Source organism: Spinacia oleracea, chromosome 1 (genome assembly GCF_020520425.1).
Source record: "Spinacia oleracea cultivar Varoflay chromosome 1, BTI_SOV_V1, whole genome shotgun sequence".
Classification (NCBI taxonomy): domain Eukaryota; kingdom Viridiplantae; phylum Streptophyta; class Magnoliopsida; order Caryophyllales; family Amaranthaceae; genus Spinacia; species Spinacia oleracea.
This window is the reverse complement of record NC_079487.1, coordinates 89,828,193-89,840,640: the sequence shown is the minus strand read 5'-3', so window position 1 is coordinate 89,840,640 and position 12,448 is coordinate 89,828,193.

Below are 12,448 nucleotides of genomic sequence, written 5' to 3'. Positions count from 1 at the left end.
AAAAAATATAAAACAAATTTTTAGCAGCAGATTTAAATAATAATAAACTTCACTTGTTCTACCATTTCAAATAATATGTTTCCACCTCAGAACATACTTGTCTAAAATCGGCATTCTAAGAAACCATTTTCTAGGCTAAGAACTACGCAAGACCTGATTCCAAATTAAATCTATTTAAGGCGGATACGTAGGCAATCCATGATTCGGTCCAACCAATTTGCAAAAATATTAAAGCCTATAGAAAAACAAGAATAAGAAATAGAGTCCTATATTGAAATTTAATTACTTGCAATCCAAGTCGAAAGAAAAATTTAAGTCAAAGGAAGAATCCAAGTCACCAAGATGCCAAATTAATGAGCACACATCGAAAAATAATAAGGGCACGTACCCTTGCCAGAAGGAGCACTCACACTCCTAGGCACTTAGCCAAGACTCAAAAGATCACTCTGCTTCAAATTGAATGGGGGCTAACGCAAGCGTCCATGACCTCTAAAGTACTCGACTTGACCCTTCCTAAAGCGAACTAACTCACTTAAAGACTTTCTTTCACCACTAGACATAGTCGTTCGCTTAAAGACCTTCTTTCACCACTAGACACAGTCATGATCGCCAACAAGTAGTAAGGGCAGTAAGCTTGCAATAAAGAGGATTGTTCTACGGCATCGCCCCATCGTTCCTTAGAACTTAGGGCACCCGTTCAAGGTAATTCAAATGCTTGCTAATCCCCTTTGAAAAAAAATAAAAAATGGTACATTATCAATAGGACTTGGCACTTAACCAAGGCTCACCCTACTCAGGAATATGACATGGGCATCTAAAATCGAAATTTAAAAAAGCATCGTTAATGGGAAGACATAATAGCAACTGGGGGCTAAAAAATTGAAATGAAAGAGCTAGGGAGAGAACTAGGTATACCTTGACCTTTTGTACGGACATACACCAAGTAAATCTAAGTCGATTTGAAAACGGTTTATATTCCCGCAATTCTGGGAAAGATGGCCCTAAAAGCCTAAAGTATATGCCAAACGGGCACAAGTATATCTTGACGTCTGCACCCTGGCTCCCAACAAATCCTTAGACAGCATTCCAAAAATCGTAACAGTATTTGTGATTCACTCATGTAATCCTGTACGAACCCTTCTATAAGTCAACCTACTTGGGACACCTCGGACTGTACACAGTAGGACTCGGATTTTAAATAATTTTCAAATGATTTTTAAAGACTTCTTCGAACATAATAAAGCGTCGTTGGTTTAATCTAAATATGCGTTTTGCAAGTGAGTCAAAGATATTTCTAAATATAATTATGGGTAAAGAAAGGCACCTAGCTTTTGGTCAAGGCACACTCCAACATGTGACTACCTTGACCATGGCAATGTCGCACAATACGACATTTACAAGAGAAGTAGCAAAATCACTACTCGAACGTACCTCGCACTAAACGAGTCTGGTTCAAACCATTCATGATCCATGTCACCATGAATGCATAAAGACGTATGCAAAGCATTATAGCACCAAGCCAATCCCGTAGCTACAATTGGGGGCTTGAGAAAAAAACACTCTAAAAATGCTCGAAATGACGATTTTATCGCAAATTCTCGACGTTAATGCTATACATACATCATAGGGGCACAATCCTAAGCTTTAATCGTGTAAACGAACCTTAGAATGACTACAACCCCTCCCAAATTCTAAGCATTACTTAGAGTATATAAAGTCGCCCCACTAACAAGGGTAACTGAAAATCGCGAGTCACCAAAACTCCGATCAAACCACTGCACATAACGCTCGCCCTATAAAGCGCCCGTTACACAGTCTACATCGTTCCAAAAAAAAAAAGCGAAAGGAAAAAAATACTGTCAAAGTTCTGCCCAGAAATCATTTTCAACGCCCAGAGCTGGGCGCCGATATCTTTAACGCCCCAGCCTGGGTGCTGAATCTTTCTACTAGCCATGTTTTGCCCAGATATAAAAGTAAGAAAGAAACACCTATGGATCCTCGCATCGAACGAAGTAATAAGCCGTGCAAACCCACGCAGAAGATGCTACACTTGTTCGAACACCTGAACGAGGCATGATAAAGTACTCCAATGCAAAAAATAATAATGATATCCCAACACTTGGAGGAATGTTCTAAGACACGCCGTTAGGCCACACAAGCCTGCGTTTCACCATAATCCCACAGTACAAGTCTAAAAAAGGGTAAGGCACATTGCACTAATGCAAGCACGACCAAGAGTAAGAGGCAAAGACTACTTATCGCCCAAATGCAAGCCACACGACTTCTACATTAAGGATTAAAGGTAGCAAAACATTACCTACCACGGAAGGGATAGCTCGCACCTACACGAGCGAAACCCCAAGGCATCTTTCTCGAAAGAACCTACAAAAATCGTACGCCAAAAGGAAGCATCCCAACATGCATACTTGGGAGCTCCAAGCTACGAAACAACCATAGAAAAGTAAAAAAAAAAATCTTAAAGCAAATGTTTGAACAATCGAAAGGGCACGATGTTTGAGCCCACTTCATGAATGGGCCTGAACCCTATCAAGCTTCTAAGCAAACTATTCAAAATCAGTCATTGCTCAAAAAAATGATTCAAGCAAACTGACTAATGGACCGCACGCAACGGCCATTCTATGAACGCTCGTTCGCACATACATATCATCATTCTGAGTATCGAACATTCACGAACGCGTTCACAAGAAAAAAATATATATACAAGAGCGATCAAAATCTTACGCCTCGAGGTATGTTCCTCGGGCCAAATAGACTCGCCCAACTACTGCAATAACTGTACGCCTTAAGAGCAACAGTTCCTTAAAATAATCGCCCCAAAGCGACAAGCACCGTAGTCCACCAATCGGCTACGGCTTCTCAAGAAAATCATCACGTTCTAAAAACAAAGAAAAAAACAAAAGAAAAGAGAATACATAGAACTTCCAAGTGAAATAAACGAATGAACAAGAGGCCAACAGTGTCATCAAAAGACCAGCCCAAACAACACTTTCAACGCCCCACCTGGGCGTGAATTATCTCAACGCCCAGGCCTGGGCGCCGAAAATGAACCCAGGCTCAAAAAAGGGCCCTAACTTCTATTGGGCCCTGCCGCATCCATTCGACTCGAAAATTGCCAATTTCCTTACTGAAAGTTACACCTCACGACTTTGTCAAGAGTAGCACACCACTACGAAGATCGCTCGCACTTACGAGCACGATCCCAAACGCGATCAAGGACATTACAAATGCTTATCCCCAAGGAACCTTTTTTACAAGAAATGACCATCAAGCACGAATGCTTGGGGGGCTCGAAAGAAAATATATTATGCAAAGTTAAAAACAATATTCCAAGACTACACTGTACGAAGTCCCGTGTTTGGATGTCTCAAAAAAAAATCGGTTTACGACCTCAAGACAAAGGTCGCCGTTGATACCTATACATAGTCCCCTAATCAAGGACCCAGGTATGGCAAAATTGAGCCGTAAGGACTAACTCAAAACCATAAAGGATGATGACCACAAGACAATGGTCCGTCTAAGCATGTTGTCAACCCACATTCAGGTTACAACTAAATCCGAGCATCCCTCGAAAGAATTCGCTCCTGCGAGAATGAATAAGAAAAGAAATTCTCAAAGAAATCACAAGAACAAATGAAAATAGGGACTTGCCCACCTCAATCGGGCAAGATCGCGCCTCGAACCAGGCGAGTTCCAAATTAAAAAACGAATTCAGGGACGTCCACCCTCAGCGGACAGGGCTCGCCCACCTTCAGCGGGCGGGGTCTGCGTCACTAACCGCGCAGGTCCTCAGTTTTCGAAAAATGAGATCTCAAAACACAAACAGGCTCGCCATCTTCAGCCGGCGGGGTCTACGGCGCAAACCACGTAGGTCCTTATTTTCAAAAAAAAACAAAATAAAATTTCAAAACAGATTCGTCCACTTCTATCGGACGGGGCGTCCACCCTCAGCGGACAGGTTCGCCATCTTCAGCCGGCGGGGTCTACGTCACAAACCGCGTAGGTCCATATTTTCAAAAACATCAAAACAGATTCGTCCACTTCTATCGGACGGGGGGTCCACCCTCAGCGGACAGGCTCGCCCACCTTCAGCGGGCGGGGTCTGCGTCACTAACAGCGCAGGTCCTTAGTCGCTGCAGCGATAACTTTTATCGGTTTTCCCTTTTTCCAAAAATTAAAGGATTGGTTTTCCCTTTTTCCAAAAATTAAAGGATTGGTTTTCCCTTTTTCCAAAAATTAAAGGATTGGTTTTTCGTTTTTCCAAAAAAGAACGATGTGTTGGATTTTCCTTCGTTTTACGTCCTATAAAAACAAGGGGGTTTTCTCGTTTAGCTAGCCCTGAAAATGAGAATCTTTAAAAAAGTTTTACCTCGTGATTGGGCTTGGCCAGGCCCAATTACACTTTACAGCTTTAATTTCGAAAACATTTGTAGTTACTCCCAATGACAAAGTGAGGGAGTTTCTACGCACCTTTAGATCCTTCCAATGACAAAGTGAGGGAGTTTCTACGCACCTTTAGATCCTTCCAATGACAAAGTGAGGAAGTTTCTACACTATCAGTTGACAAATCCCAATGACACGTGAGGGATATGTCGACACTTCAAGTGATGACCCTTAAGTCAAATGTTATCACTCGGGGGCTCGTGAGACCCTCGCAAAACAGGTCACATACACCATGGCTTGTGTGACGCACTCCGTCTAATACTTTGACCATCGTCTTACTCCAAGACTCAGTCAAAGTGGGGGCTAACTGTAGACACCTACTTTTGTCCCCGTTCCCGCAAGGGAAAGGTTCGATGATGAAAGCATAAAAACTCCACTTGACAACGCATCTCCCATAAAATAAACGAATCTCGATTCCCCATTTCGTTTCACCCGAAACATGCTATTTATGGAAACCTGCTAAAAATAGTAATTGCCGTAAAAGGTAGCTTCTAAAAGTGGCAAAACATAAAGGATAGAAACCTGTCAGAATTAGGTGTTGCACTCCAACATAAATCCTAAATGAGATAGAAAACTGCGAGAATCCTATTCTTAATAGGATTCGGAAATAAGAGTTACGTATTAATTAAAATCCTAACGAACCTAGAGTTCGTAACGGGCCCAGACGCATTCCGTCATGAAATTGATACGCGCTAAAAGACTCGAATTAATCTCAAACTCTACGGATTTTAGGAATCCGAATCTGACTAAACAAAACTGCCCAGATCCTATTTTCAACGCCTGGCTCTGGGCGCCGAAATCTTCGGCGCCCAGGCCTGGGCGCTGAAAGTACCTGGGTACGTGTTTTTTCCTAACTCTTTGCGGATTAGAACTCTGCAATTCTATCTTTCCACGAACTCTTCCCTATAAATAGGCCCCTAGATTCGACGTGAAACAACACACGACAACACACAATTATATTCTGAGTATTGACTCAACCCTTAGCCTAAGCCTCTCGCTGCGAAACTGTTCACGCGTTCTGTCGCAATCGATCCATAAATCGAACAGAACGTATCCTGTCCCATAATTGAGATTCGTTAAATAAAAAGGAGAAATAGCAAAGTCAAAGTGGTTAGCTTTCTGAGAACCGTGACGCACCTCTCAAGGGTGCGTTGTAATGTGTCCCTTTTCGATGATTTAACTGCTTTCCTCGCCCTTTTTATGAACTGTTAAACTAACCTAATCTGATCGTTCTATCACGCCTAACAAATATAATATTTTTGGGAAATCGGATTATCATGCTAGGTCCCTTAATGCTATTTAAATCAGATAATCACGATCGAATTAGTATTATATGTTGCATATTGCTAAAATCAACTCAGATTAGTTTAATAGTTAACGCATGTCCCTTCAATTATTTATGCTGAGCTAGTAAGGATATCCTGCCTATGGAGTTATCGATGAGCGAAGTACTCCTCTCGGTAGTTACAGTCCCCCGAAACATAATTGCACTCCCTTTATGTCACGATAACCGGGTTTTGTCAGTTTTTCTCATTGTCGTTAAAAACTGAATGGCGACTCCTATATTACTAGTCAATTGGGTTTATACTCACAGGAAATCCAATTACACTTGATTGAATAAAAAGAATCGTCACACCCACGAGGGACAAGGTCACGCATTAGCCTCGCGCTTTTTCGACCCCCTCACAGGCCCAGACGCATTCCGTCATAAAGTTAATACGCACTAAAAGACTCGGATAAGTCTCAAAGACTCCGTATTCCACGAGTCCAAATCTGACAAAGAACTCGGCCCAAACATCATTTTCAACGCCCAGCCCTGGGCGCTGAAATTGCCTGGATCCCATTTTCAACGCCCAGAGCTGGGCGCCGAAATCTTTAACGCCCAGCCCTGGGCGCTGAAATTACCTAGGTACGTGTTCTCTCCTAATTCTTCTTGGATTAGTGCTCTAAAATTCTATCTTTCCATGAACTCTTCCTTATAAATACAGCCCTTCGACGTGAAAACACAACACACAATTCATATTCTGAGTATTGACTCCAACCCCTAAGCCTAAGCCTCACGCTGCGAAATTGATCCCGCGTTCTGTCGCAATCGATCCAAAAATCGAATAGAACGTATCCTGTCCCTTGTAGCTGAAGAATTAAGCCTGGAAACTTGAGATTCGTTAAATAAAAGGAGAAATAGCAAAGCCAAAGTGGTTAGTTTTCTAAGAACCATGACGCACCTCTCAAGGGTGCGTCGTAATGTGTCCCTTCGCATGATTTAATCGCTTTCCTCGCCCTTTTATAAAACTGTTAAACTATTAAATCTGATTGTTCTATCACGCCTAATAAAGATAATATCCTGGGCAATTGAACTATTATGCTAGGTCCCTTAAATCAATCTAAACCAGATAATCACGATCGATCTAGTATTATGTGTTGCATATTGCTAAAATCAATTCAGATTAGTTTAATAGCTAACGCATGTCCCTTCAATTATTTATGCTGAGCTAGTAAGGATATCCTGCCTCTGGAGTTATCGAAGAGCGAGTACTCCTCTTGGTAGTTACAGTCCCCCGAACCCTCAATCTCTACCTTGCGGGTGTACGTTGAGAGATCCCCACACCAGGGATCACAAGGGAACCTATGGCCGTCGTGGTGAAACATAATTGCACTCCCTTTATGTCACGATAACCGGGTTTTGTCAGTTTTTCTCATTGTCGTTAAAAACTGAATGGCAACTCCTATATTACTAGTCAATTGGGTGTAAACTCACAGGAAATACAATTACACTTGATTTGACAAAAAGAAACGTCAAGCCCACGAGGGACGAGGTCACGGATTAGCCTCGTGCTTTTTCGACCCCCTCACAGAGTGGGATTCCATATGCATCATTGATTGGTTCAATAATGTATGCTATGATATGTACACGCCCGGATGTTGCGTACGCACTCAGTGCTACGAGCAGATACCAGTCAGACCCAGGAGAGGCACATTGGACTGCTGCCAAGAATATTCTGAAGTACCTGAAAAGGTACAAAGATGACTTCCTGGTCTATGGTGGAGATAATGAATTAATTGTTAAAGGCTATACGAACGCAAGTTTCCAAACCGACAAAGATGATTTCAGATCACAGTCTGGGTTTGTCTTCTGCCTCAACGGAGGTGCAGTAAGCTGGAAAAGTGCTAAGCAAAGCACCATTGCGGATTCTACAACTGAAGCGAAGTACTTTGCTGCACATGAAGCAGCAAAGGAAGCTATATGGCTAAGGAAGTTCATAGGAGAACTTGGTGTAGTCCCCTCCATTAAAGGACCAATAGCCCTATATTGTGATAATAACGGAGCTATTGCACAGGCAAAGGAGCCTAGACACCACCAAAGAGTCAAGCATGTACTTCGTAGATTTCACCTTCTACGAGAGTTCGTTGAAAGAAAAGAAGTCGAGATAAGCAAGATTGGAACTGATGATAACATCTCAGATCCATTGACTAAACCTCTGCCGCAGGCGAAGCCCAACTCCCCACTGCAGCTCTGGGAATCAAGCATATTGGAGAATGGCTATGATGTCCTTGTTTAATGTTTTAAACTTTTAGAGTTTAATTCTTTGTAAAACATTATTGGTTAATCATTCACATAAATGAATAGAATTCGGTTTTCCATTTGATTTGTGGTTTATTAAATGATGAGTCCCTTCAATTTGACGATATATTCAAGATAGACTGCCAGGACCAGTCCTGTGACTAAGAAATGTCAATCAAGTGAACTTGAATGTCAAAAGTTGAAGAATGGTCCCTGGTCGGAGTTTTCTATAAAGGTGGATGCATAGAAAACGTTAGACGACTAGAATGCAAGATGACTAGTAGTTCTGTTTCTTGAACTATGTGGACATGGCAATGTCATAATCATTTTCATAGATACTTACTTTGGGAAGACTAGTATCGGACAGACCTATGAAACTTTACTGTAAGAGATGAAAATTAGTCATAAGTAAATTTTATTAAAATTATTAGACACTAAATCCTCAATACCTGAGTGATTTGAGATTACTTGTTTGAGAACTGGTTACTTTGACGTTGACCAACCGTCGCACCGTAAAAGGAGGCTATAAAGGCAACGCTCAGGTAATCACCTATCAAACGAAGTCTAATCTCAAGATCGCAAGATTGGGATTGTCCTCCCATAAATCGGGATGAGATGCTTAAAAGTTGTACAAGGCCACTCGGAGAGCTAGAAACTGTAAAATGCATGGCCGTGCTCAGATGAATCATAGGCTACGATTATCTGTTTATTTGATCAGTTGAACTCTGAAACCGAGAAACACCTCTGGACGTAATAAGGATGACAACTCTTACCTTATGTTCAAGAGCAAGCATCAAGCGACAAAGGAATTAGGAAATGCACACTTGTCTCTAAGGACAAGTGGGAGACTGAAGGAAATAATGCCCTTGGTCCAAGTATGCATTTAATGTTAAGTCTAATAAATGCGGTTCAGTATTAATTAACAAGTTAATAATTCAGTGAGATCAAGTGAGCTGAATGCCTAGCTAGAGGCCGCTTCAGTTCAAGTGGAATTAATGATATTAATCCACAGCTTACTCTTGACTGAACCCGTAGGGTCACACAAATAGTACGTAAACGGATCAAGTATTTAATGGCATTAAATACTCCATCTATGGATATTCGGAATCGACGGATCTTGGTTTCAGTGGGAGCTGAGATCGTCATAAGCAAGAAATGAATACTCCGGAAACGATTATATTGCCGGAAACGGAAATATGGATCGTATTGGAAATATAAATATTATCCAAGTCGTAGATGTTGCCTGAAACGGAAACATGGTACGTATTGGAAAATATTATTGGAAATGGAAATATTGCCGGAATCGGAAATATTGCCGGAAACGGAAATATTGTCAGAATCGGAAATATTATCGAAGTCGAAAAATAATTCCGGAAACGGAAATATTAAATATTTGTTCGAAACGGAAATTATTCCGGAATCGGAAATATTAAATATTGTTCGTATCGGAAAGGAATTCCGGAATCGAGAATTTAATTGGAAGCGTATCGTACGAATTAGCATCCGACGAGGCCTGCCAGACGAAGGCCCAGCACGAAGTCGGGCCATCGCCCAGCAAGCAAACGTGCAACAAACACACGCCAAGCTCGACCAGGCCTAGCGCAAGGCCAGGCCCAGCCAAGCCTTGGCGCGCGCGCATAATGGGCTGCGGGGCTGTGCGCCATGCGTGGGCCGCGAGGCTTGCGCATGGGCGTGCGGCTCGTGCGTGCGTGAGTCTTTGTGAATCCTAAAGCTATGGGGATTCTACATATGATTAAATCCTAATTCTAAAAAGATAAATTAATTGATTTAGAGTTCTACTAGGATTCTAAGTTAATTAATTTGTATCCTAGTAGGATTACAAGACCTTTTCCATAACTCTATAACTAGGTGCATAGGGTCACAATTTAGAGAGATAATTGAAGTATTCAAAAGGTAAGATTTTCAAGAAAAATCAGTCACTCTCTTGCCCCATAATAGCCGAATTTCATACTACCTTAAGGGCGATTCTAGTTGGTCAAGCTTATGGCGGATCCGGACGTGCTGTGGACTATCTACGGAGGGACGACACTTGGAGTCCTAAAGACTTGTTCTTGTTCGGTTCGGGCGCAGCTAGGGAGGGCACGCTACAAAGTGTATACATCTGAATTATGCTAAATGATTATGTGTTAATAATATGTTTCCTGGCTTTATGGTTTTTCCGCATGATTTATGTTTATTCATATGTATCATAACCTAAAAATCACCTTGTCTTATTCCTCCCGAAGGGAAAAAAGGGCGGGGAAACCCTACGGTTGATGACAACCGAAGAAGAAGTAGAACAAATACAATTCATGATAAGGCTAACTAAATTTGCATCAAAGTTTAACCCATAAAGACTGTTTCTAACAAAGTCCCACTCAAGCTTATCATATTCCTTTTCCAGATCAATTTTGAAAGCAAACCACCCCTCTTTTCCTTTCCTCTTACTCATAGAGTGGGCAATTTCAGTTGCAATAATAAAATTAGTGTGCGTGCCCCTATTAGGGATGAAAGAGTTTTGGTTTGGGGACACATGGAAATCAAGAAAGGTTTTATTCGGCTAACCAAGATCTTTGTAACCACTTTGTAGAGGGTATTGCACAGACTTATAAGTCTGAATTTTCTAATTGATTCGGGGTTTTGCACTTTTCGGATTAAAACAATATTAGTCCTATTAATCACGGGAGGGATAATTCTGGTCTGAAAGATTTGAATTATAAACTGGCAGAAATCCTCCTTTAAGAAATCCCATTGGTTCCTATAAAAGTGTGCATGAAAACCGTTCGGGCCCAGAGCCTTCATAGGCCCAATACTAAAAAGGGCGTCCCTGATCTCATTGTGGGTTGGGATAGACGCTATAGGTATAACAAAGTATACGTGTCACGTGTCACCCTGAACCATGCCACATCACATATTTAGCAAGTATCATTACAACAAAAATCTGTTAATACAAAGATTCGAACATAAGACCAACAAGTATATAAATAATAAGTCTTACCAACTTAGCCAAGCATTTGTTGTGCTTTATTACTCTATATAAATAAACTTACTTTAAGATGAGTGATTAATTTTACTACTCTTTTCACAATGCAATAATTATATAAGACACTTTAAATTTTGTTAAAGAAATAACTAGCAACTTTAATTTTGTAGATTTTTTTCTATTTGCGACACGTAAAACCAATTTTCTTTTACGCAAGTTTTTTTTTAAAAAAGAAAGTCTAACATACATATTATTCAAAGTAACATCTCGAGACATAGCTCGAGCAACACACTAGTTAAAATACATTTCAAACCTCGTGTCTATTCACTCCAAGGTCGATATCCATTTGGCCCGAGAATAAATTGGCACCAAAGATGGCACATGCCAAGTTGATCTAGGCACGACGATGTCCAACACGAAAAAAAATACGGTCTGACACAAGCACGAAAAAGTATGGCATGACACAAGCATGAAATCGTAGACTAGACTCGGGTCGTATTATTGTTTAGAAAAAAAGAAGAATAAGAAACGACACAATACGATCCGACACGAAAAAAAATGTTAACTTTGGTAAAATTAGGCATAGGCACGACGACACAATTCAACCGGACTCGACACGAGTTCACGTGGGCTTGGGTGATGCCTGGATCGCCTTTTGAAACTTTGGCTTAGCCGGAAAAGAAAGAAGTGAACTTAGCGTGGACTATGTCTGTTCAAGCACAAAACACACAGGCTCGAAATGAAGCACGACCTAACTCTATCCACATCCATCTTTACTTTGCACACCTCCATTACCTTTTGGAAGGCCATGTCCAGGGGAATAATTCAGGCAAACGGATTGGGTTGGGGTCGGGTTCATCGGCTTGAGTTGAAAGGGGTACATTTTAATAATGGGTCCAATCAGATCGGGTTCGGAAATTAACGGGTCAAACCGATTGGGGTTGATTAAGCTCAAGTTCATATCAGATCGGATTATAACCGGGTGAGGGTTATAGTTAGGTCGGGTCAGGTTGAGTTGGGTTGGAACACATCGGGTTATAAACGGGTTTAGCCGAATTGTAATAAGTTCAGATCATATCAGGTCGTGTTCATCAGATAATGGTTTGAAATGGGTTGGGTTGAACAGGTTTAGCCGGGTTACATCGGTTCTGGTTCATATTGGTTCAGTTTCTTATCATTTCGGTTCTTATCGGTTTGGATTCATAAAGTGTGGATAAATAAGTAGCGGGATGAAATGGGTAGCGGTTGTACTTCGGATCAGATAAATTCGGTCCAAATTATAAAATCACAACTTCATGTTATTACTAAAATCACAATTTTCAATACGTTTATAAATCATAATATTGAGGCCTTACTTAGGGGACAAGGGCAATAATTAACTTTTAAAAGGGTGTTAAGTATTCAAGATCTATAGTGGGATTAAATGGGTTATGATTTGTAAA